This window comes from Pleurodeles waltl, chromosome 6 (genome assembly GCF_031143425.1).
Source record: "Pleurodeles waltl isolate 20211129_DDA chromosome 6, aPleWal1.hap1.20221129, whole genome shotgun sequence".
NCBI lineage: Eukaryota > Metazoa > Chordata > Amphibia > Caudata > Salamandridae > Pleurodeles > Pleurodeles waltl.
The window spans coordinates 789,240,612-789,266,719 of NC_090445.1; positions in this window are offsets into that span (position 1 = coordinate 789,240,612).

Below are 26,108 nucleotides of genomic sequence, written 5' to 3' on the forward strand. Positions count from 1 at the left end.
AAACAGGCATTCCAGAATCACATAATTCCAGTGGCCCTGCTAATATATCATGATTGCAACATGCCACTAGGGAAGTGAACTTTATCTTCAAGGGTCAGTAGTCCAGTTAGCCAGGGGACCACCCACTGGAATAGTTAATAATCATAATACACTTGGAAAATGAGTGGCTTAATCAAATCAAAATGTTTTTACAAACTGAAATACTCTCAGATTTAGCTACCTGCAGAATAAAGTGTGGGAATTGCCAAGAAGGTGACTTAGTAAACACCTATATTCTTAGGACCCTGGCTACCTGATCTGCTCGCACTGAACAAGCGCTGAAGTCCTAAAAAGTCTATAAAAGCAGACCCCCTGATGTCACATTCCAATCAAGAACATTCCAATTAGAATACAGACACCTTCCTCTTCATAAGAAAGAAATGCATTATTATATTCTTTTTTATACAGTGAAGGGAATATGAAAGACAGTGAGACAAACAAGGGAAGGAGGGAAAATGGGACGTACTTGACTTAACGGTATGGAACAACATACCACATTGCCTTAAATGAAGTAAAACAAGCCAAAGAACTCAAAGGTGTTGCCAGAAATTAAGCCTGAGCGATCTACACCTGTAGATCTGGGGTGAATTTAAAATCAGGAATTATCTCATGTAATCTTTCAAATGCACTTGTAAAGAAGGATACACACGTTATTCCAGTAAATGGAGATTTAATCTTCACCACCAACCGGAGCAGGCCCAAACGTCCAAAGCGCCACCAACTGTCCAAGAACTTTCAGGTGACAGAGTTCCCAAGATACTTTCAGAACCCTGCAGCTGACAGAATTCTCTGTCTCATATGAGGCACTCTGTCAACTCCTTTTACAGTAAGCTATAACACATCCCCCTTCCCACACTATTAAGACTAACATAAGTTCAGGAGAACAAAAGATAATAAAAACATAAATAAATGCCAGATATAAAAAACTAGACATTACAACAACTTAAGTCACATAGGGGGTCATTCTGACCCTGGCGGTCATGGACCGCCAGGGCCGGGGATGGAGGAAGCACCGCCAACAGGCTGGCGGTGCTTCAGGGGCATGTACTGCCGCGGTCAGAAACAGAAAACCGGCGGTGTCCCGCCGGTTTCCCGCTGCCCTAGGGAATCCTCCTTGGGGGCGCTGCAGGCAGCGCCGCCATGGGGATTCCGACCCCCTTACCGCCAGCCTGGTTCTGGCGGTTTTGACCGCCAGAACCTGGCTGGCGGTAACCGGTGTCGTGGGGCCCCCTAACAGGGCCCCACCAAGATTTTCAGTGTCTGCCAAGCAGCCACTGAAAATCGCGACTGGTGCAACTGCACCCGTCGCACCCCTTCCACTCCGCCGGCTCCATTCGGAGCCGGCATCCTCATGGAAGGGGGTTTCCCGCTGGGCTGGCGGGCGGCCTTCTGGCGGTCGCCCGCCAGCCCAGCGGGAAACTCAGAATTACCGCGGCGGTCTTTTGACCGCGCAGCGGTATTCTGACGGCGGTACTTTGGCGGGCGGCCTCCGCCGCTCGCCAAAGTCAGAATGACCCCCATAGTCTTTCAGCCATTGAGGTTTGCCACGAACTCTAGTAGAAACTTTGGACTTGTCAGAATTATGCACTGAAATATTGGATCCACTAGAGATCGGAATGTCTGAATGATGCATTGATGCATTAGGTCCACCAGACGGGTAGGATGAAATTGGAACAAAGTCTGGACCATTCCATTTCACAATCCGGGACATACTCCACACATCACCATTGTCCAAAACAATTACATTTCTTCTCACTTCCTTGATACGGAAAGGACCCATGAAACCTGACCTGCCTTTCTTTCCAAATCCAGGTTTTTTCACCATCACCAACTCACCTACTACCGACTTACCCTTAGAAACACCATGTTTGAAATCATATCTGGATTTATATTTTTGCTGATACATTTTCCTAAGTTGACGTCCTTTGCTCAATTTCTCATTATACTGTTCAGACTGCAACAATATCCTCTTCATCCATGCTGGATTCATTTTGGCCCCACCGGCCCTGCTTCTCAAATACTCAAATGGGGCAATAGCAGTAATCGCATTAGGAGTATTACGATGAGCCCACCACATTTCTCTCAGCCGGTCAGATAACGGAATCCTAGTCTCAACAGCCTCCTGGACACAGAACTTTACCATTCTATTCATGGGTTCAGCAAGACTGCTGACTTGTGGTAAATGCAGAGCTGTTCTCAAGTGCACTATAGCTAATGACTTCAGAAAATCTTGCATTTCTTGAGAGGTTAATTGCACCCCATTATCCGTAACCAAGTGACTAGGTATTCCCTCACAAGAGAATTCCTCTTTGAGAAATTCAATTACAGTTCTGGTATCCAACGTGCCTACACATTTAGTCACTACCCACTTTGAGGCATAATGAACTAAAAGTATTACATAACGCTCATTGTAAGGTAACAACTGGAAAGGACCCATAAAATACAACCCCAACTTCATCCAAGGTCTCTCAGGTACTTCAACAGGGGAAAGTGGAGTCTTCACCACCGCCTTTGACTTATCACTATGCGCACAAGTCACACAATCTTTACACCAGCTTCAACTTCGCGATCCAACCCAGACCACCAACACACCTCCCTCGGCCTGGACTTAGTTAAGCTTCTGCCCATATGACCCTCATGAGCCAAGTTGATGATTCTTTCCCTCACACCTAATGGTGGAATAGTCTTAGTACCCCTGAATAACTAATCTTCACAGCAAGAAAGTTCATCCCTCACACTCCAACACCCTTTCAAGGAATTTGGAACATTCCTAAAATCAGGCCAGCCTTTTACAATAAACTCCTCGAGTATCTCCCTATCAACATCTTGCTGTTTCGCACCCTTCTATTCCTCCTCGGATATAGCCTCTTCTCTCACCCAATTGATCACACACACATCTTCACCTCCATCCTCATAACCAATTGGAGTTTGTGACAAGAAATCTGTTACGCTATTTCTCGAACATGGTATGTACTCCACTTGAAAATTATACTCCATCAGACCTTCCACCCACTTTTTTATTCTAGGAGTTAATCCTTCACTTTTCTTTGGAGAAAGAATTTGGATGAGGGGCCTATGATCTGATCTTACAACAAAAGGTAAACCCCACAAATAGAATTTGAAATGTTTGATGCCCCACGCACATGCAAGGGCCTCCCTTTCTATGACAGAATAGTTTTGTTCTGCCCCTTTTAAAGACCGTGAAGCAAAAGCAATTACATTCTCCTCACCTTTCACCGTTTGAGTCAAGACAGCTCCTAATCCATTGATACTTGCATCCATACACAAAATGTTTTCGCTGTTACAGCAAAATGCCCCAGAGTGGGCATTTTACCAATACTTTTCTTAATAAACACAAAAGCAGACATACATTCACTTGTCCAGTCAAACTCACTACCTTTCGTCAAGAGAGATCTCAGGGGTTGAACTATGCTTGAAAAATTCGCAATAAACTTGGAATAATATTCAGCCAAGCCCAAAAAGGACCTGACTCCATCTTTGTCTTTTGGTTCAGGTGCCTGGATAATAGAGTCAACCAACTCCAATTTGGGTTTAATGCCTTCACCCGAAATGGAATGACCTAAGTAAGTCACCGCAGTAACTTTTAATTTACACTTTTCTCTTTTAACAGTCAATCCTGATTAAGCCAATTTACTCAACACCTCTTTCAAAATCTTGTCATGTTCATACAGTGTCTTGCCATGCACCAAAATGTCATCCTGAAAGAACAAAATTCCTGATATTCCCCCCAAATTTCTTTTCATGATGCGTTGGAAACAAGCAGCCACCGAGGCTAGCCCAAACGGCATCCTTAGAAATTGATATGCTGAAATATTGGGTAAGGGTTGGCGATCCACCCATATATGTTTATTGAGGTCCACACACATATAAATCTGTCTCCCACCTTCCTTTGGTGCCAAAACAATTGGAGCCAACCATTCAGAAGATTCAATTTCTTCAATCACCCCTAAATCTAGTAACCTATTAAGTTCTTTCTTAAGAGGTTCCAACATCAACTAGGGAACTCTCCTCAGCTTGTGCACAGAGGGAACAGCATTGCTCTTAAGAATAATCTTATGCTCAAAACCATTCAAACACCCCAACACGTCAGTAAAAACAGTGGAAAATTGACTTGACAAGAAGAGTTGGGATCCAATTTGAAACCCATGTCGCGCTGATGACGCCAACCCAGAAGATTGTCCCCTCGCTTTGCCACATAGACCTTGCCAACTGTTGCTTTGTTTTGGAATTGAATTCTCATAACTTTGTAACCCACTACATCAATTTTAGTTCCCCCATAATTCACTGGGTTAATGTCAGGTGCTATTAAAGGACCATACGCATCACCAAATATTCTTTGCCAATTCATATCACCTAGCATGGTATAAGGAGACCATGAATCTGCTAACACTTTAATATCCTTATTGTCCAATTTAACCGAGCAATCAGGCATGACGATTGGTCCCTCACCCACACTCTCAACTTTCCCCACAGCTTGGGTGGCATCAGATTTCACACAGAATACCATCTTGCTAACACTCTCTGTGACAGAATCAACATTCCATTGTTTGTCAACCTTACAAACCCTTGCATAATGACCTTTTTTCCCACATTTCGTACATACGGAATTCTTAGCATAACAACTTAAACTATTAGCTGTATGTCCAGGGCTACCACAACGGTAACACCGTGCTCCAGTGTCTCTGTTATCCTTCCCTTTTTCCTTTGAAGAAGTTTTATTATCAAGGCTCACTTTCGAGACCTCCTCACGATCATGAGTTACCTTTATGACGTCAGAATTAGAGGCGCCCCATGCTTAATGGTCATTCATCTCTCTAATCCAGTTATTGGTACTCTCCATCCCTTCTATTATAGCAATGGCCTTCTTCAGCTCTGGAATTTTGTTAGCAATTTTTCCTGAACACGCTTGCTGTTAGTGCAGCATACAAGTTGATCTCGAATGAGTGAATCAGTGATATCACCAAAATCACAGGTGCGTGCTAATGTACGCAAAGCAGCCACAAAATTACTTGCACTCTCTGTTTTCCCTTGAACCCTTGCAAAAAATGTGTGTCTTTCTAAAACCACATTGAGTTTAGATTCAAAATGTGCAACTAACATTGTTACAGACATTTCATATACATCTCTTGGTTCACTATCTGCTCCTCCAATAGGTAAGGTTTCTAAACTATCATACATGTTTCTACCTTCCACTCCCAAATTATGTAGAAGCACAGCTTTTCTTGCTGGAGAAAGATTTTCACCACCAATCGCTATCAAATATGAATCAAAAAGATTTTTCCATCGCTTCCATGGCAGAATTGGCTCACCCTTGTCAGATAGAAACGCAGGTGGTTGTGACATTGTAGTGGTTGTAGACATAGTGAAGAATTAGAAAATTAGACAAAATACAACAACCACCAGAGTTATCCTGCTAGTAAGGTGTTAGAACATTCCAACAATAAATTCAAGACACTGTAAAATGGTGACACGAAGATACAGTCTAGCTATATAATTCTTGTTCCACCATCACATAGGGATTTGGACTAGCTGTTCATTTGTTAAAAACACAGGAAGAACAAGTGTTTATGACTGCAAGAAGATGTCTCTTCAATATGCCTGCAAGAAGATGTCTCCTCGATAGTAAGGGAAAGCGGTCTAGTAGTTTTGTTTCCCTCTCTACAGGAAGAACGTGTAATTCAGAGAGAAGCGGTCTAGTTATCTAGAAGTTGCTCCATGCCGGAATACTCATGAGCAATGCGGTGTAGTCATTTAGAGGTCTCTTCCTTGACGAACGCGGACTCACCTGCCAGTGCCGGATTAGTATTCCGACACAAACCTGCATCCTCAATGGACATAAAACGGCACAGAATCACCAAATTGCTGTGCGGGTCCAATTGCTGTGCGGATCCGTTCACCGACACAAATGTGTTGTCCAAGACTTCGTCGACGCTGTATCCATGTCGTAGTAGACAGATACAAATACTAAAATGAAGACTGAGACACGCCGACAAGATCGAGAACCCCAGCAGGCCTTCTTCACTGCACCGCTTCAGAGGTGCGATCCAATTACAGTGGAAACTCAGCGCAGGTAGGTGTCGCTCGTGGGTTCGAGGATGGGTTGATGGCAATGCCTGCCTCCTGTCAGGCAAATCGTCGCCAGTGTTGTACAGAAGGATTCACGTTATTTCAGTAAATGGAGATTTAATCTTCACCACCAACCGGAGCAGGCCCAAACGTCCAAAGCTCCACCAACTGTCCAAGAACTTTCGGTTGACAGAGTTCCCAAGATACTTTCAGAACCCTGCAGCCGACCGAATTCTCTGTCTCATATCAGGCACTCTATCAACTCCTTTTACAGTAAGCTATAACAGCACTGGTACTCGACAAGATCTTCTTTCCCTACTCAACACACAGTTACGTTTGTGATCTTTCAATCGCACATTGCCCTTGATACCAACATCATCCCTCTTCTGAGTCCTAACATTTGGGGTCAAGTTCACCGCTCTATTTAGATTCCAAACCCTAAAGTCTTATATTTTCATCGCTTAAAAAATACATTAAAAATAAATAAAATGTATCACTTTCCTGGGTGTTTAGAACATTTCGAGAAACCTCCTTGTAATCTCAAATTCCTAATTCTCACTAGATCCACCAACTCAACATTTGTGATCTTGATGGCATTTCTCTCATCACTCTTTACCTCTCTGCAGTCTTACTCATCTCCTTAGTCCTCCAGTCCTTTTCACTCCATACATCCTCACTCATGCTCTTCCGTCTCTCATTCACCCATTAGGAAGTTTACAAATTTGGTTTTATTTCCTGAATAGTTCAGAGTCCTCTCCCCATTGTTCAATTTAGTGTTAGCCTTTATGTATCCAGTTTATTCACTACTTGCTCCCTCCAACACTTATCTCTTAGAATCGTGTTTACAGATCCTTCTCTTCTGAATCCTTCCATAAGGAAAGTTACAACAAATCCTGTCTCTATATTATTAATAATTACCATTTCAGGACAGCAAGAATACATATGTAAGCTTTGCAGAAATTATGCAAAATGCCAAAAAGTCTGCCACATTCCACTTTATTACGCGAAATGCTGATCAAACATGTTGTGCTATTTTTTGTGCGAAATGCAGTAATGAGGATGCATTTCGCACGTTTGATTTGTTTATGTTGCATCTGCGCTCCTGCAATCGGATTTTTACTGAAACAAATCTCAATTACGCTACATGGCGTAATGATGTAAACTCTGACATTTTGCGTAACAAATGTATATGGCAGCATAGCAAAATTTCACCCGGGCTTAATCAGGGTAAATATCCTCCCAAGGCCACTTCAGAAGTCTCCTTACTAGCATGGACTGAATCTCACTTTTAAGAGTTCTCTCACTTACTACACACTCACCATAATCTTTCACTGTCCTCTCCAGTAAAAGATCTATACCTGGCCACCAGTATTTATCTCACATTATTGCTTTTATTTTGCAGATTCCCAAATGGCTCTCATGCTCACTATTCACCAAAGTGTTTCTTAAACCCTCTGGTGGACCCAGTCTTATTCCTCGCAAAACCAACCCCTCATTTTCTGAAAGCTCTTCCTTGACCTGCTAGAATTTTTTTACAATCCTCACAGCAAGACTCCTTTACCGTCTATACTCTTCCTATCATCTTTTTAACCTCTTGCAGAATTTGATCCTTTTTTCTTTTCCTCATCTTTTACACCTTTACACCTTCAGCCACCTCATACACATGCAAAAATCTTCCAAATCATTATTTTAATCTTCACTGAGTTTTAAATTATTACGTTTGCCACTGCACTCCTACCTCAATAAGCAAGCCACACCCCAGTTCTTTGCTCCTGGAATATATACTACCTCCAAGTCAAACTCCTGAAGTGCCGCCACCCACATGCAGATCCAACTTGACACAATCCATACTCCATCTTGAAACCACCTCCTTCAAATACTGTGATCAGTTTTATTCTTGAATGTGTTTCCCCACACAGACTTCCTTAACTTTTTGATGGCCTGAAAAACTGCCAGTGCCTCCATTTCTGTAACTGAGTAATTGATCTCCTTGCCCCTTTAGACTCTCGAAACAAACATTTTTATCCTTTCAGTCTTGCCCTCTCCTTGCAGCAACATAACTCCTAGACCTTTGGTAATCACTAATTTTCCCTTGTTTCAAAGCTCATCCATCTGGGAACATCTAACAATCGTACTGCTGCCAACTCTTCACCACACTCTTGAATCCATCTGGATTCCTTTTTTATAACTCCTGCAAGCTTAGGGTAATCTCTGTGAAACTGAGTACACATTTATTGTAGATTTCGCCATCTCAAAATATCTTCCCAGTTTGTCCCTATAAATAGGAATATGCATATCTCATATTGCACCCAATAATCCCTTTTGCCCAATGCATCCGGCCATCATCCTGTGACCCAAATATTCAATTTCACTCGAATTGAATATACATTCCTCTACTTTCAGTGTCAGTGAATCTCTGATAATGCTTTCCTTCATTTTAAATCTGGTAATCTATCTATGGCTCTACTCATCTATTCATGTAATCCATGTCCTCGGTTACTCACCAAATTGTCAGTCCATGCATTGACTGACCCAACCATTCTTCCACTATTGGACTAGTTTTTGCATCTATCCGCTTTCCAAGAAGCGCTTTTAGTTATTCATAGTCAGACTTGTTGACTTTGCTTATGATTATGCTCTAAATTGATAGTGTGAAAATGTACATGTGCCTCATGAAAGAAGGTTGTACACTTTCATGTACAAAACAGACTTCACTTGTCACTCATGTTGAGGAAAGTAGTATACATATTGTTAGAAATGGGGTTTCTGGTTGGATAGGGTATGCACCTCAGCCAGGCAGAACTTACCCACTCTAGTCAGGGCAAGGGAGTTACACGTCCAAGATAACCCCTGCTCACCCCCTTGGTAGCTTGGCATGAGCAGTCAGGCTTAACCCGGAGGCATGTGTAAAGCGTTTGCACAACACACACACAACACATGTGACGCAATATCCCCACCACAAAGGAAACACAACACCAGATTATATGAAAATATACTGTATTGTACACAACAAAATTATCAGACCAAACATCACATATCAGTACTATCCTGCTACCTTAGCAGTTGTCAGAACGTTACACATTAGTTACTCTGCAAACTAACAGTAGTCACACATAACACACAGGTTACTCAGTATTCTGGAACATAAGCAGTAGTCAGGAAACACGTTATCAAATTAGAACACTTGTCATAAGAATATCATAAAACGCCCATAGTAGGAACATTAGAAAACATATGGCAAGTTAGGGAAACATATTAGCAAGTCATGCCCATAAAAGGAACAGTTGCCCATATATGTAAAAACATCATCACACATCAAAAACAGGTAGGCAATATATCAATCCACTAAAGTCTGTAGGAAGAACTTCTGAGATATATTGTCCCTGCAAACAGTACCTGAGTTGATGAAGGCACCTCTAGTGCCTAAAAGATGAACAATGGGGCCCCCGGTGCTCCTCTGCGCAAAACGGGGGCCTCCTGTGAGCATTGGGGACCGGGATGGGCGGCACGCACCCTCTCCAAATTCCTGACGGGCTCCTCTGGGGACCCATGATCACTGGGGCCAAGGTAGGTAATTCCTTTCAGTAAAGGAGGGGGGCGTCAGTCACCCCCTCTGTTTTCAGGACGGGCCCCTCCTGGGACCTGTGATTACTGGGGGACCCCGGGCCTCCACCGGCCCTCACGATGGGGGGGGGCAAAATCAGGGAAATACTTGTGTTGGAACCCAGGAGCGAACACGCTCCTCACGCAGGGCGCCGGGGAGAGGGATTCTCCCTTGCCTCCCGTGTCCTGCTCTGAGAGCGGCCCTGGAATCCAAAGGGAGACCTCCAATGAGGTCTTCCTTCCTCCCAGGGACTCCGAAAGGCACTCGCCCGCACCCGGTCTGGTGCGCGAGTGTCGGCGGTGTTCAGGCTCAAGTAAGGGCCTCCTGGTGCTCCGGGAGCACTCCTCGGAGCGATCCTTGCCCCAGGGGCACTGCTAGGAGCACACTGGCTCCAAGTTATTTCTGTCGGCTCTTCCTCGTGCCCCGAGGGCACCGAAACCAGAGCGTCTCCGACGCGCTTTAAGTAGTTAGGAATCCCGGGCTGCAGTGGTGAATCTCTGCCACCATGATGCGCTTTTAAAAACGCTTTTGCATAAAACGGAGCCCGGGTTGCGGCTGTGATGTCTCCCAGTAGTAGAGCGCTTTTCAAAGCGCCACTTTTGATAAAGAAGCGAAACACTCCCCGTGCTGAGGATGGCTACAGGGGTCAGGGGCCACAGCACCCTGCCCCTGGGGAGCAGATCCTGAGGAGCAGGTCCACAGGTGGAGGGGGGCCCAACAACAGGCCAGCGCAAAGAGGGTGCAGGCTAGTGGCAAGTCATTCTCAGTGACCAAGCAGGTCACAGGTCAGCACAGCAGCAGCAGTCCATGGCGGTTCCTGGTGAGTCCTTCCAGTAGTCTGTGTCCAGTTCCAGGTAAGTTCAAAACATCTCAAAATTGTGGGGAAAATTCCCCTGTACTTATAGTCAGTTTTTACAGTGTTTTACAATGGTAGGGAGAGGAGGTTCCAGCCAGTTACAACTGGTTCTGGGAGTGCCACCTCTCTCCTTTCAGCACAGGCTCCAAACATCAGTGGGGGGTTAACGACCCTATTGTGTGAGGCCAGGGCACAGCCTTTACAAATGTAGGTGTGCCCCACCTCTCCCTTCTCTCAGCCCAGGAAGACTATTCAGTATGCAGATGCACCTCTGTGACACCTCCACCCTCCCTGTGTACAGGCTGTCTAAAAAAGTATGCACAAAGCCCCAACTGTCACTCTGCCCAGACGTGGATTGGAGTCAAGCTGCAAAACACCAGAGTCATAAGCACAGATAAATGTGCACTTTCTAGAAGTGGCATTTCTGTGATAGTAATAAACAATACACCCACACCAGTAAGCAGCATTTATTATCACCATCACAACCATACCAAACACGCCTACGCTACCCCTCATAAATCAGACAATACCCCTTACACATAAGGCAGGGCATTTCTAATGCAATCCTATGAAAAGGCAGCACTCACAGCAGTGAGACACCAGTTAGGCTGTTTGTCACTACCAGGACAGGCCACGCAACCTGGCACATGTCCTGCCTTCTACAAACAGGGCACCCTGCCCATAGGGCTAGCTAGGGCGTACCTTAGGGGTGACTTACATGTAGTAAAAGGAGAGTTCTGGGCCTGGCAAGTAAGTTTAGATGCCAGGTCCCTGTGGCAGAAAACTGCGCACACAGGCCCTGTGCTAGCAGGCCTGAGACAGGTTTGAAAGTCTACTTCAGTGGGTGGCGCGAGCAGCGCTGCAGGCCCACTAGTAGTATTTAATTTACAGGCCCTGGGTATAGAGATACCACTGTACAAGGGAGTTATAGGTAAATTAAATATGCCAATTAGGTATAAGCCAATCATACCAACTTTAGATGGGAGAGCACCTGCATTTTACCACTGGTCAGCAGTGATAAAGTGCTCAGAGTCCTAGAGCCAAAAGCGAGAGGTCAGAAAAACCAGGAGGAAGGAGGCAAAAAGACTGGGGATGACCCTGCGTAAGGCAAAAAGTCCAACACATATATATGTTCAACAAGGGCAATGATGTCTCACACCTCAGCTGATGGACCTATTGGGGTGTTTGCAGAAAATAGCAGTGAAAAAATGTTGCGTGGAGAAAATATCATGTCAAGAATATTGAGGACAAAAATATTGTGAAGGTAAGTTTCTACAGGTAAGCAAACTTTAACTATATTGAACTCCACTTATATGTACCTTGATGACAAATATATCTTCAAGGTGTGTAGATGGGGAGTTACGAATAGTATATCTATACTTACCTTATTGCACTTACCTACTCGATATTTTGCCCCTTGATATTGTTGACGTGATATTCCGTCCACACAACATTGGTTTCCTCTATATTGTCAGACAACCCTTACTGCTAAACTTTAGTCTTTTGTACAGAAGATTCCACAGACAACATGTAACTACCCTGGCATCAAAAGGAAAGAAGAAATACAGGGGATCACAGAGATTTATGTAGGTTAATGAACAAATATCTTTGACTTGAAAGGTGACTAAGGGAGAAGGATGGAGGCACTGTATTTTTTTATGTATGGCCTAACTTGACTTTTTATTCTGATATGGGTTTCCAATTGGTCCCTAGACTAGGCCAGTCACTTCCATTCACTTCCATCCCTCTTAAAACAGTAAGCTCTAGGTTAGATGGAACATGGGGCAGGAATGTGGTGAGGGCTTACATGGACGCATCTTGGTCATGTTTCTGAGCTTTCTGAAGATCCGAAGAAGGCCTTGACCAGGATTACCTAGATGAGTAGTGTGACGCTGAAGTATATGTAAAAGTGGCAGGGAGATCCAAATTTATAAACCCTAAAACACACAAAGGGCAGTATGACTTGGTAAACAGGAAGTCTAAAGCAGCACTTTATGTGCACTCAAGACTTCATTGAAATACAGCATTTAAAGATGCACTATAAGTTCTTCCATATGTTGAGAAATTAACAATGATAGATTGACACTATGGGCTTTTCTGATGTTGCTTCCTATGAACCTATGGGAGACATACATGTTATATGTTTTATGGAGCCAATCTAGAGGCAATTAGAAACAGAGTACCACGTTCCTGATTGCTGAACTTCTTCTGGAGGAAAGGCACAATCACATATTTTTGAGCATGGCTACAAACGGATATTAGCGAGCAACTCATTGTTATGCCTTGTCAAGAGAAGATTTAGTTAGTGCAGGAAACAGACTCACCTTCTGCGCTTGTAGTAGGAGATGCAGCAGGCCAGGCTTGTGACCACCAAAATGACAACAGCCAACGAGATAACAATCAGGTTAAAACTTTGAAATTCTGAATAAAAGGGAAAATTATGTGATTTAGTGGGCCAGTGAAAGTTTTGTAGGACACCAATACTGCAGAAGCCATACCCTAAAAACAAAGATAAAACTATATCGAGACCCACATAGGTTTAAGGTGCCAAAGATGCCAATGTAGACCCTGTGCTGAAGTTTCTCAGTTTTTATTTCTTTTATTGAGGTTTTGCTCTTTATGTTAGCATCCCATGAAACTCTGTGTATGTACCAGTCAACAAGAAACCTTTAGGCGGCTTGAAGAACTTGGGTCATTCAAGGAAATTAAACACAAATGCATATATATTTAACTAATCACAATAAAAGAGCAAATGAAGATTGCTCCCTACACGACCCATCCCCTGTATACCCCTAACAAAATGATTTTGAAAGGGGGAAGTTTGACAAGTCGACAGAAAATAATTCATACTTTTTGGTATCAAGAGGAAAACAAGGAGACATTGAGCACTTTGAAATGTAATCCTGTGTCTGTTCATCATTTGCTCTAGCCATGGTTACGAATAAATTTTTTTAAAGGAACTATACTCATCTCTGTTCTTGAGCTACAGATAATTAGATATGAGAGCCGGCCATTGAGTCAACATAACTGACCTCAGTGGGAACAGATTGCTAGACAGGCATGCTACCTGCATGCAAAACAAGCATTTGCAATGCAATGGGTCTCGCATTTGCTCGAGTTAGCGCTGTTAACATTGTAAATTCCTAACTGGACTTTTCTTGGCACTTAATTTGAAAATGAAAAGTAAAACAGTTGACATAAGCGAGCCGACTCAAAGCACCAGGGCCGCCATGAGCATGAGCACAAAGGAGAGATACAAAAGGAAAAGGAAGTTTGCTCACAGTCAAATGTATCAGCAAACGTGTGATTATCCATAAAACGGGGCGATGTCCAAGGCGGTAACCAAACCACCCCAAGCAGGCACAAACGTAAAGCATTTACCAATGTTAACAAAGGATTTTTGAAAGGCAAGCCCATGAACGAGTGATAGTGATGGGCGTAAGGTGGGCGTGGTTAAAAGACCACACATAGATTACAACAGAAATGCGTTCAATTTAAAACTGCAGTTTACCCATAATTGTCCTAGTCCATATCCAAAAGAAGCAAAAGAAATGCAGTGCAATGCTTCCTCTTAAGGAGGTATGCAACAGAGGGGTGTGTGCCACCTGGCCCATGCAGATCCTAGCGGCATGCATTCTGAAATCGTCCTTTTATTTTGTCACAAGGGCCAACGTGCATTTCTTTGTCGTTCATTAATTACACGATAAGATGCTAAAGTGCAGTGTACTTCTCATTTGTCAAGTTTTAAATGATGGAGGTGGGAAACCAATCATGGAAGTTGGTTTTGTAATGACTGCATCATGATTCCTGAAGATTGATTTGTGGTCGGTTTCATAAGAGAATCCGCTTTTCAAAGAACTTTGGAAAAACATGCCATGGTTTGTGGTGTCAGTCCTTTCAGGCAGATCAGGATTGCTTGGTGACAAGACCTGATGCTGTTTGAATTAAAGGTATTTCGAAGATAGATTTTGCGCCAATGTAATAAAACTGGAGAGATGCATAATATATGCAGGAAGTCTTCCTGCAGATATCGGCAAAGCCTGCACTCATTGTTGTTTATAAGTTGGTGCCATTTTGGAAGTGCTTTGAGTGATGGTAGGAGCCCAAATCTGGCTTGGAGCATTTTTCAAGAAAATGTGGTCACTTTGTTCAGTTTGGTACCAGGATAACTCTTTGTTGTGCAAGAGGTGTGTGTGTGTGTCTGTGCCTGAGAGACAGAGGTTCAAATCTCACAGGGTATTTCATGCTTCCAGTGTTAATGCATTGAGAATAACATGTTGTTGTAGCGCATTGGTGATGTGATCCCCCCGCTCTAGCAGCTACAGTGTTGAGCACAATGGGCTGCTAAACTAGGCCTCACTAAAATGCGAATTGTTTATTTATGGGTCTATTCTGACATCAGATCTATAGACAAAAGTTGAACTGAGGCGCATAGGGGTCAGCGCTGCCAGTGAGCCAAGTACAGTGAAGTAGATAAAGAGAAATGATGAAAATGTATAAAAAGGCAAGAGAGCAACAGGTGAATAGTGAGAAAGGGCTAGGCAGTAAAGAAGAAAGAAAAAGGGAACAAAAAGGAAAAAGTGAAAAGGACAGAGGGCTAAAAGGATAGAAGGGTGAAAAAGAGAAAGTGAAAAAATGTGAAAGAATGGATTGGAGGATGGAAAAATCAATGGGGAAAGGGCGGATGGACGGAAAGATGTAAGGATGGATGGATGAAAGTTTAAATGGGTGGATTGCTGAAAGATGCAAGGTTGACTAACAGAATAGATGGAAGGAAGGAAGGGAGAAAGAATGGATGGATGGATGATTGGATGGACTAGTTGTTATGCATATGGGTGAATGGCTGGTTGGCTGGATGGAGGAGTCAAAGGATGGATGATAGATTAACAGATGAAAGGAGGGATGAACAGGTGAAAGAATGACTGGGTGAACAAATGGAAGGATGAATGGATGGATTAGTGAACGTCAAAGGATGGATGATAGATTAACAGGCGAAAGGAAGGATGAACGGCTGAAAGAATGACTGGGTGGACAAAAGGAAGGATGAAGGGATGGATTAGTGAACATCAAAGGATGGATGATAGATTAACAGGTGAGAGGAAGGATGAACGGGTGAAAGAATTATTGGGTGAAGAAATGGAAGGATGAATAGATGGATTAGTGAACGTGTGAATGCAGGGCTCAGCGGGCTGTCCTATAGAGAAAAAGACTGTGTTCTTGTACAGTCAAGCTGCCATGCTGTAGCATCAGGGCGGTATTACACATACTTTGTTACATACGCCCATACTTCACATCCTGCTGCTCACACTATCTGAGGCAGCGTTTCAGCTTTATTTTTCTCACCCTCCTCATCTACAGTTTTCACAGCGTGCCTGAAATAGATGTAGACTAATATCGGGGATCGAGGCTGGAAACTGAGGCCTGTGAGTGACCTGTTGCAGGGTGCTGCCATCTCTCTGGCTCTCACAACTTTAAAAAGTTAATTGTCATTTTTTGACAGCAGCGCCCACGAGCAAAAACAAAACAAACCGAGTTAGAGCTATTAGCATTGTAAATTCCTAAGCGGCCTCTGAATGCAGGCTGCAGCAGCACTTTGAAACCTGTGCGCCTGCCTACAGGACACAAGGCGCTTGCTGCAGCTCCTTGAAGTCCCAGTTCTCCAAAGAGCACAGGCCGCGCATAGATGGCTATACAGTTCAAACCTGTCAATCCCGCTGAGAATCGGCGCAAAGGCGCTAGAGCGCATTGTAGCCTGTTTCTTGTGGCGCTCCTCCTACTGTGTGTGTCCAGATTCTCAGAACATCCACCACTGTTTTTTCGCTGGGGAAAAGCCCGAACCTGCACCAAGGGCCGCCCCACAGGCTCGCATGGCTATAATTATGCCAGTAATTACAGGGGTGAAATAAAGCGCCACAGGAGCATTTGGGCCCATATTTATACTTTTTGACGCAAAACTGCGCTATCGCAGTTTTGCGTCAAAAAAATTTGCGCCGTCTAACGCCATTTGGATGCGCCATTCGGGCGTCAAATTTATACTTTGACGTAGGGCGGCGCAACCAACAGGTGGGAGTCATTATTTTGTGACGCAAACAGCGTCGGTCTGTCGTAAGGGAAACCCACGTAAAAGGGACGCAAATCACTGTGGGTCGATTTACGACAGCGCAATCGTGAAAACGCCGTTTTTTTTCACGCTATTGCGTGACATTTTAGCGCGAAAACTGCACTTACAGGAGAGGAGACCCAAAATGGATCCCAGATGCCCCAACAGACCCCAGGAGGATGAGAGCAGACCAGGACCCAGCCAGGAGGAAGCATACAGGAACCAGGACATGTTAAAGAAAAAAAGAAAGTGTCGCTTCAGTGCAGAGGAGCAGGAAATCCTGGTGAAAGAGGTGACGGAACACCAGCACCAACTTTTCATATCCTCAAAATTGCCACTCAGTAGGAGAGAGGCCATCTGGAAAGAAATTGTGGACAAGATAAACAGTGTGGCTGAAGAACGCCGGACAGTCACCGAGTGTAAGAAACGCTGGCATGACTGTAAACGTAGGACCAAAGAGAAAATGGCCAGGAACAGGAAGACAGCAATGCAGACTGGAGGGGGGAGTCCAGCACAACAGGAGGCTCTGGACCACATGGAGGAGATGGTCGCAGCCGTCATCCCGGAGGAGATCGTCACAGGGATACAGGGACTGGACAGCGCAGACTACCACGACACTACGCACATGCAGGGTAAGTCGCATGGGGAATTACAATGCAATAATGGGGACTGTAAGCAGGGGGGGGATACCTACTACACAATGCATGTAACTTAGCACATATATGAAGTGGCATGGGGAAAGGGGCACGGCAGGGTGGAATGGCCAGTACTGACCATAGCCGGGGCACGACAAAATACTGCCACCACTACAGTCCCATGGGGACATCCTGTAATTACAACAAGAGAGCCAAGGGAAACCAGTGACAGGTGGGAAGAACACTACCCTGAATCCACATCCAGGCACTTGTTTTGCACAAACTATTCCCCATCAACTAGGTCCCTACCTGTAATGCAGTAGCAAATACAACAACTGCAACTTAACTGCCACCACAGTTGACAATAACACCTCTCATCTCTGGGCAGCTATAGTACCAAATGGCAGGAACCCCACCCTGGAACATACATTCCTAAATTAGGGGGTGAGGATGACATCTGCAACTACTCCTAGAAATAAGACAAAGGTACCAGTACACTTAAATGCCGAATGTCCATAACTGACACATACATAAGCCTAAGTAAACAGCAATAGGAGCCACACAGCACTAACGACACACACATGCTGCATACGTCAGGGTCCCTCACGTGCCTGCCTAACAATGCTACATCACAAATGTCATACTGCTCAGACAACAACATTGACGAGGGGACACAGGCAACTGGTCAATGAAACACATCTGCACAGTCTAACCAAAAAATAGGACATTCATACGCTAAACAGGCCAATCCAGTAAGACACACATGAGACCCCATCAGATACAAACATCAACAATGTTTACATCCATACCACATCCTAACATTGACATACATAGGTCATGCCACCTAACATGTACAGATCATGCAATGTGAATAAAAAGTGTATGGTGCAGGGCCTGTGAGGCAAGTGTGCTGGCAGGGCAGTCACAACACCCACAGTCAGTCAAAGTGTAGCGTGGCAAGTGAAACGTATACTTTGCGCAATAGCCTCAGGCTGGAGGCCTTTGTGCATCTTACCCTGAATGTACTTATACTCATTTGCTCACATCTAAGTGCCTCAGAGCACTTTGCACTAAATGAATCTCATTGCCCTTCCTATCAGTTAATGTAGCAAATAGTCAGTCCTAAGGTGTTGGCAATTAGTCAAATCACCCTGTTTTGCCTACTTCTGCACTGGAGTTTGCCAGAACATATTCACTCTGTGGCCCAGTCAATGATACCGTCTGGTTCGTTGATGATAGATGTGGTAGGGGTTAAGGTTTGCCATTCCTGCGTAGGGAAACTTTGTCATCACAATGACATATGTCTTTTAAATTCACTTCCTCGTCCCAAGACACGCATGGGGGAGTTTACAAACAGAAAATCACATCTAAATGCTGCCTGCCTTGCTGCTGATGCACAACCAGATCCCAGCCCATTCCTCTGATATGAGGGATGATGTCTCCCCTGTGATTCAGACAGCCAAGCTCCAAACTTAACATGCAGTGCTATATATAGAACAAGCAGAGGGAGAGTAGAAACTGTTAGGCACCATGATAGCTGTGTACCAATGTATTACTCTCCTGCGGACTATTTCAGTTCTAACTGTGTGTATTGTTTTGGTTATTGGGGCTCACACCTAAATTCCTACAAGTCAGTTGTACAATGAAACTTCATATCAAACAAATACTGTCTGTGTCATTTGTGTATGGGAACATACCGGAAAAGATAGAAATGTGTAGGACCTGAGTGACCACCACTTCCCTGAGAAGTCCCAAAGATGTCATGGGCTTGGACTTCTAAACATTCCTCTGTTGTGGGAGACCAGAGGCACTGCTAGTCTGTCTGAGCTAAATAGAATATCTGGGTGACCGAGTTATTTACAAGTGGGTCAAACTTAGTCCCCCACACCATTAGCTATCCTGCTGCCTAGAAAGCCAAGAATCACATGTAGGATAATGAGAGCCCACCCAAACAAATGTCCCTCCATAACAATAGTGAAACACCGAGGGAGGAGTAGGACAAAAAAATGCATATTCCGAAATAATTACAAATCAACACCTAGAGATGACCTGGCAGGCATGTCTGATAGCTCCATATCATATATGTGACACACAGGTGGGCCATAGGCCTACAACAATGCCCTATGACAGACAGCAGATACCAAGACAAAATCAGAGTACAAAGTTAAGGCATCCAAAGGCTTGTATCTTAGTGCTAAATGATCTCAACACAGACACACTAATTGTACCCTGTTTCTTTGCAGAGGAACATGGATCTCCTGCCGATATGCCTGTCCATGAGTTCCCTGATGACATGGATGACGAGAACATCAACCTCACACAAGAGACCATTGACATGGTCCTCGAAAGCCTCCAAACCCCCCCTTCAGTAACAAGGAGGAGCCAAGAAGAAGCAGCCACCACAGTAGAACCACTCGCCACCCCAATTGTAAGACCTGCCAGCTCCAACACAGCTGAGGACTCTGACGACACTGGCACCAGCTTCGAAAGAACAGTCGTTGGGGTCCAGCGGGAGCTGGCCAAGGAGGTGCGGGTGGGGATGCAAACTATGGCAGCCAGCCTTGAGGGGGTGCGTTCGTGCATGCTGTCAACTGCTGATCAGGCAGCTGCAATGCAAGCCAGAACATCGCTGTTGGAGGAACTTTTAGTAACACAGAAGGCAATCTGCACAGCTGTCATCCAGTTGACCAAACAACTCCAACAGCAAGCCAGTCAGCGTGTGCACGAATGCAACATCGAACCCCTCAGGGCAGACCTGGCTGCCTACCATCGGGATGTGGCTGCCATTCTGAAAAACCAGCACGCTCTCCTTGCTGCAGTACTGCCCTTCATAACTGGACAGGGATCAGCCCCCGGGATGTCTGCCTCCATGACTTCTGACACTGAGGTGTGTGTTGCCCCTTCAAAACCAACAACAACAAGGACACACCAGGCAACACACACATCAGAAGAAGAAGACATGGAACAGATAACATTCACTCGCAAGAGTACCCGGAAGCCCTAGTCCCTGCACCATGCCCCACTCTGACCAAGGTCCTACGTTTTGACACATGCCAGCCTCACTCCAACTACCCTCAATGACTGTTCGGCAATCTACTGTTTAACTTGTCCACATTGGCTGTAAATGTTTCTCTCCTACCATTTGGCAATTCCTGTTCCTCTGCACCGTCTGTGACATCACCCCAGCATGTCAGGAGCATCATCCACACCCTGTAAATAGGATCACCATTTAAGAATGCACCAGAACGGACTCACCTAACATTGTTAATGGACTTTTTGCACTACTCCACCTAAAAATAAATATCACTTGCACACCTATTGTGTCTCTGTGTCATTTCACACTTCAACTGTGCAGTACATAACTCCAAAGTGGCTGTGTGGCAACCATGTCGATTCTCTATACTACTGTCCTGATTTCATGTATACTGAAACATCTGTGCAGTGGCCAGGATTGCATCATAGCTTTACTAGACTGAGGAAAATAACTGATGTAGGGACTAAGCACACACAATCATGCTGTGTTGGACAGAATGAGGCCCCATCCATAGCTATTCTAGACAACTAATGGTGGATGAGAAATGTAGGCACCTTGCGATACTAAAACAATACATTATGCTGTAAAATGAAAGGAATGATAACCAAATTACACTGCATCAATCACCCTTACAGCGTATACTACCATGAAGGAAAGTCATGCTCAAGCAGTACACACATGATGTAGGTCAGCAATGACAGCAACAAGACAAGAGTGTGAACAAATACTCATCTACAAAGCTCTCCCTGAACTTCACAATGCTGTCCGACCTATCTATTTACCTACAAAATCAACTCTGGAAGCACTCTTTGTGAAGTAGGATACATACCAACCCCAAATCTTGATGAACTATGCACACTACCAATGGTGGCTCTCCCACACGGTGGATACTTACCAAGTTAGCACACGGGTAGCTGGCATGTTAAACCTCAATAGCCTGGGGATAGCGAGCACAGGACACAAATGTCATACTAAAACTTTCTGCTACACTGATGTCAAGGCCATGAAAAGGTAGCACCTAACGCATCAGGTAAAGGGTTAACAAAATTTTTATTTCCAATAAGTAAGAAAAGAGGCAACTAAGGGAAAGATAAACCTACACTAATCTAACCTGACTACTACTAACCCACAACTGTTCCTAACTAACCTAAGCTAAACTTACTCTACACATGTAACGAAACGATCTAAACATCAACCCACCATTATGAGACAAGACACATGCAGGACAACACTTACTAACCTACACACATACTACACTATCCTAAACAAACATATATTTTTTTGTATTTTTTTTGTTTTTATAATTTTTTTTTTTTTTTTTTTTAAACAGGAATCCCAACATTGCCCCCCACCCACCCACCCACACAAAAAGATAAGATATAAAGAAGAAGGACCCCCCACCCTCTTACCTAACACTAACTAAGCTAATTACCTACACTTATCCTATAACTAACCCCCCAAACCCAACTAACAGTATGAAATAGGAAAGAGGTGAGAGGGGAGGGGTAAAAGTTCTGGAGGGCAAAATGTCTACGGATTTGGCCTCCGTACTGTTCGCCGGATGGAGCGCACCTTCTTTATCACCTCAGCCATGTCCTCCGTCAGGGTGTCAACTTTTGCAATCAACCTGTCCAATTTCCTTGACAATGCGTGGAAGTCCGCTGGGTTGATCGGAGGGTCAGTGCAGGTCTGGGTGCCGGTGGAGGTGGATTGTGTTGGAGGAGTGGTGTGGGCACGGGACTGCCCTGCTCCCACCACACGGCTGGGTCCAGGTCTGGATGAGGATGCCTGGTCCGTTGCTGGGTCCACTTGGCCAGACCTGGTGGATGTAGTGGCGGGGGTTGTTGGGGGCACCGTTGGGGGAGCCTGTGGTGTGGCATACCACGCCCCGGAGGCCCGTTCCGAATTGTATCTGCGGGCCATCCTCCGATACCCACACTGCACCTGCAGGATGTGGCTGTACCTCATTGCCCGGCGCTCAAACTGGTTGCGAGCTGCGGCACTCAGGTTTGCAGCTGTGAAGGGAAAAGGCAAATATTGAGCATAGAATTTACAGTGGGTTGAATACCACAATGGGTAATTTGACCATTACTAGCAATGTATTGGCTGCAGCAATTGTTACAACATATTTCACGGGAAGGCTCAGAGGAAGTACATGTGAATCATGCATACTGAAGGGCATATCACATATAGCATATCCATATCTCTACATGATGGATGACATCACCCTAAACTACTCCTACAATTCATACCTAAGCCATTATACATTATGGCACCAGCTCGTCCGCATACTGACTTCACTACATATGTCATTCTATGTGATAAGAATCACACTCCTCACTCAATGGCATTTCGAAATAGTTGTGTGCTAAGATTGAACCCCTGGCCATGAATCATATGTCGACACTATGGGCCAGATGTAGGAATTGATGGGAAATCAACTAGCAAATTGCAAAGCTGAACGGTGTCTCTGACACCGTCTGCGAGTCACTATGGGGTCCCTAAATCCCACCTCATGAACATCAATGATGTGGGTTCCAACTTGCACCACCTTAGCAACTATGGGCACTCACGGGGATGGAGGCCTGCTGGGAACAGCAGAACTCCATAGACGTGACTGCTTTTAAATGAAGCAAGTTATTTTTCACCAAGTGTAGGCCCTTTATCTGAAAGGAAAATGAGCTGCGATTTGTTTAAATTCACAACAATTGATTGTTCGTAATTTACACAATAATTATTGCTCCCCTAGACCACTGGATGTTTTGTGCAGGAGTATTTTGGTCCACTCACAAAGGTGAAGGTTCACAATGAGGACCCCTTCCAGTCAGCAAGTTGGTTAGCAGCCACTTCAAGTGGATGATAACAGCTACTCACTTTGCAACCACGTACTCGTTAGCAAATGGGATTGCCTAACACTGTGATTTGCAAGTAGGGCTGGTAAACTCCTTTATTTTTTTACTTTAGAAAAGCATTTTGCGAATATGTACATGACCACCAAAAACATTTCGGATTAGGAAACAGACGTTTGCAACTCACTAACATCAAATTATGCTATTTGCAATGTGGAGACATTTTGCTACATCTGGACCTAGGTACAAACTCAAGTCACAAAAGGTGTTAAGTACGTGTAACATACTGTTTGCTACAGTCCTAGGTACCCTGTTTCACAGTAACATCCCAGTCTTTGTGGGTGGTGTGGGAAGAACAAACAACAATCCCATGATCAATGCACAACCAGGAGTGTACAGAAAGTTCAACAAGCATGTGCCTTCACACACAACACCTATGAAGGGCTAGCAACACGTTGGAGTCAGCCCAACCTTGTCACATCCCAGGTCCACACATGTCAAAATGATATGACTTAGCCAAACATAACATACTATTAGTGAGGCATGTTTTACAACACACACAGAGGAGGTAGAACACCCATTCACATGATTCAACAGAACACCTAGGCCATTGCACTCAAGTCACACACACTTCGAGGTCACCTTGTGGAAGTACATGCCCCCGGAAGATCCGACCTACAGTGTACACAGTCCATCCTCAACTAGGAAGAAGCACTTGTCATCGAAGCCATGTGCCTAAGCTATCTGGGAGACTGTCAGTCTGATATGCTGACTCAGTTAATGGCAAGTTCCTGACCAAGTCTAACATTGACCAGTGTATTCAAAATGAGTCATGCTATTCCCAATTGTCGCACTAATTGAATGACCTACTGCCCCTCAATCTGAGAGATGACTAGGTATTGCTTTACCGAAACATTATTCCAATTTGATATCACACCAAAACAACAAAGCCAATGAACGGCCAGCACATCATATCATGAATTGTCCTGAACACACAGTAATCCATCATGCTTCATTTCCAAACAATGTAAATAGCACTTAGGCAACACTCACTGTAGGTATCGGGGTCGTCAAAATGGGCTACCTCACCAACGGTGTACGGGGCTGGTCCATCTGTAAAGCATGAAAGGAAGATTATACTCAGACTGGGTGAACAGACAAATAATTTCTGTTACAATGACAGTGTGTGAATATTACATGGTAATGATACACTTTCACACATGCTCATCCTGCCTGGCTGACTTTGTATTCTAGATTATCATTGGATGAGTCTCCTGCTCCAGTGACACACCCTACTACACTCATGCAGTGGCCAGGACAGTCATGTGTCGTCCAAGTTACTCCTCCATTAGTAGGCCCGAACAATCATGTGATCCATACATCTCAGCATGTGCATCCCAGAGAGAAACATTCCACAACTGGTTCCATGAGGACTGCATGACCACTCACAATCAAACAGGCTATGTGGACAGGTTCAACACACAGCAACCAGACACACATGTGACATATGTGTGGACAACATGACTAACTTCATGTGACGTGAAGGCAACACACAGGTGTTGCATCATCATGTGTTTGCAATTTTCGGTCTAGCTATGGCGTCTACATATGTAGGTATGTTGTTTCTACATGACGTACTCACTGGCCATTATGACCAGTAGAGTACAAAAAGAGCAGTTCACGTGTTGCTTTTCAGACACAAATGCAACACTACATTCCATGCAGCTACAGCCATCTGGTATGTGTTGCAAAAATGAGGCATCGGCCTGGTAGCATAGGTCTTCATACACACCCGGCAACAAATACACATTTGGACACATATGTATACCTTTGTAGCGCAGCATTTGCATCATTTTGTGACACAGAGAGGGGGCTACTTAGCAAAATACAAATAGATGTTGCATTTTACTGCTGTTATTGGGTGTACATGTGTAGCAAAAATGGGGATTTATGTGTATGCCCATGGGCCTAGGTTTCCCTAGTATAACACGCAGTCAGCTACTTATTTTGCAGATTTTCTACCAATCATCACATGTTCACGCACACATTCCTATTATTCCCATGTAATTGATTATTACTCACCAACATAGCCACCAATCCGGAGTCCCAGGTGGTCCAGCAGGTCCTGTTCCCTGCTGATCAGATCTGCCCAGCGGTGCTTGAGTTGATGGATATTCCTCAGACTCCCGTAGACCCGGACCAGGTGATGGCGCACCTTCTCCCAACGGATTTTCCTCGCCTCCGTGTGATACCCCTGTATCACACGGCCCCCAGCCTCCAGCATCAGTGGGAGGAAATGGCTTACGAGCCATATGAAGCCCCCCAATTCGTCCTCACCCATCCTGGACAGGCGAGGCCTACCTGACATGATGCGAGGTGTAAAAAAAGTACCAAAGAAAAATGAAAGAAAAAGTGGGAAATGGGGAAAGGTAGAGGTGTGAAAGAAAAAGAAGAAGGAGAAAAATAGCCCAACTAACCCCCCAAACTATGCTACCCACAACAGACTCCCACAGACAATACAAACTATCACAGTTATAGACAAAACAACACTAAACAGACTGAGACAATGTTTGACAACAATAAAAGATTGACACAAAGACAAAATACAAGGCACACAGGACACTAAAGCAGTAAAACACAGGACAACACCTTTCACACAACCACACAGTCTAGATAACTCTGAGACTGCAAAGTGAAAGTGAAAGTCAACTCCCAGTACAGATTTGGTAAACAGGATATCCTATTACATCACTTCCTGCATAAAATGGCCGCCGTTTTTATTTTCGCGTAATGCGTCATATTTTCACGCATACACAGATGTGCGTCATATTTTTTTGACGCATTACAGTGCACATGATGCGGAGTGTAAAAATATGCTATGAATATTAATATTTCAAATTGTAC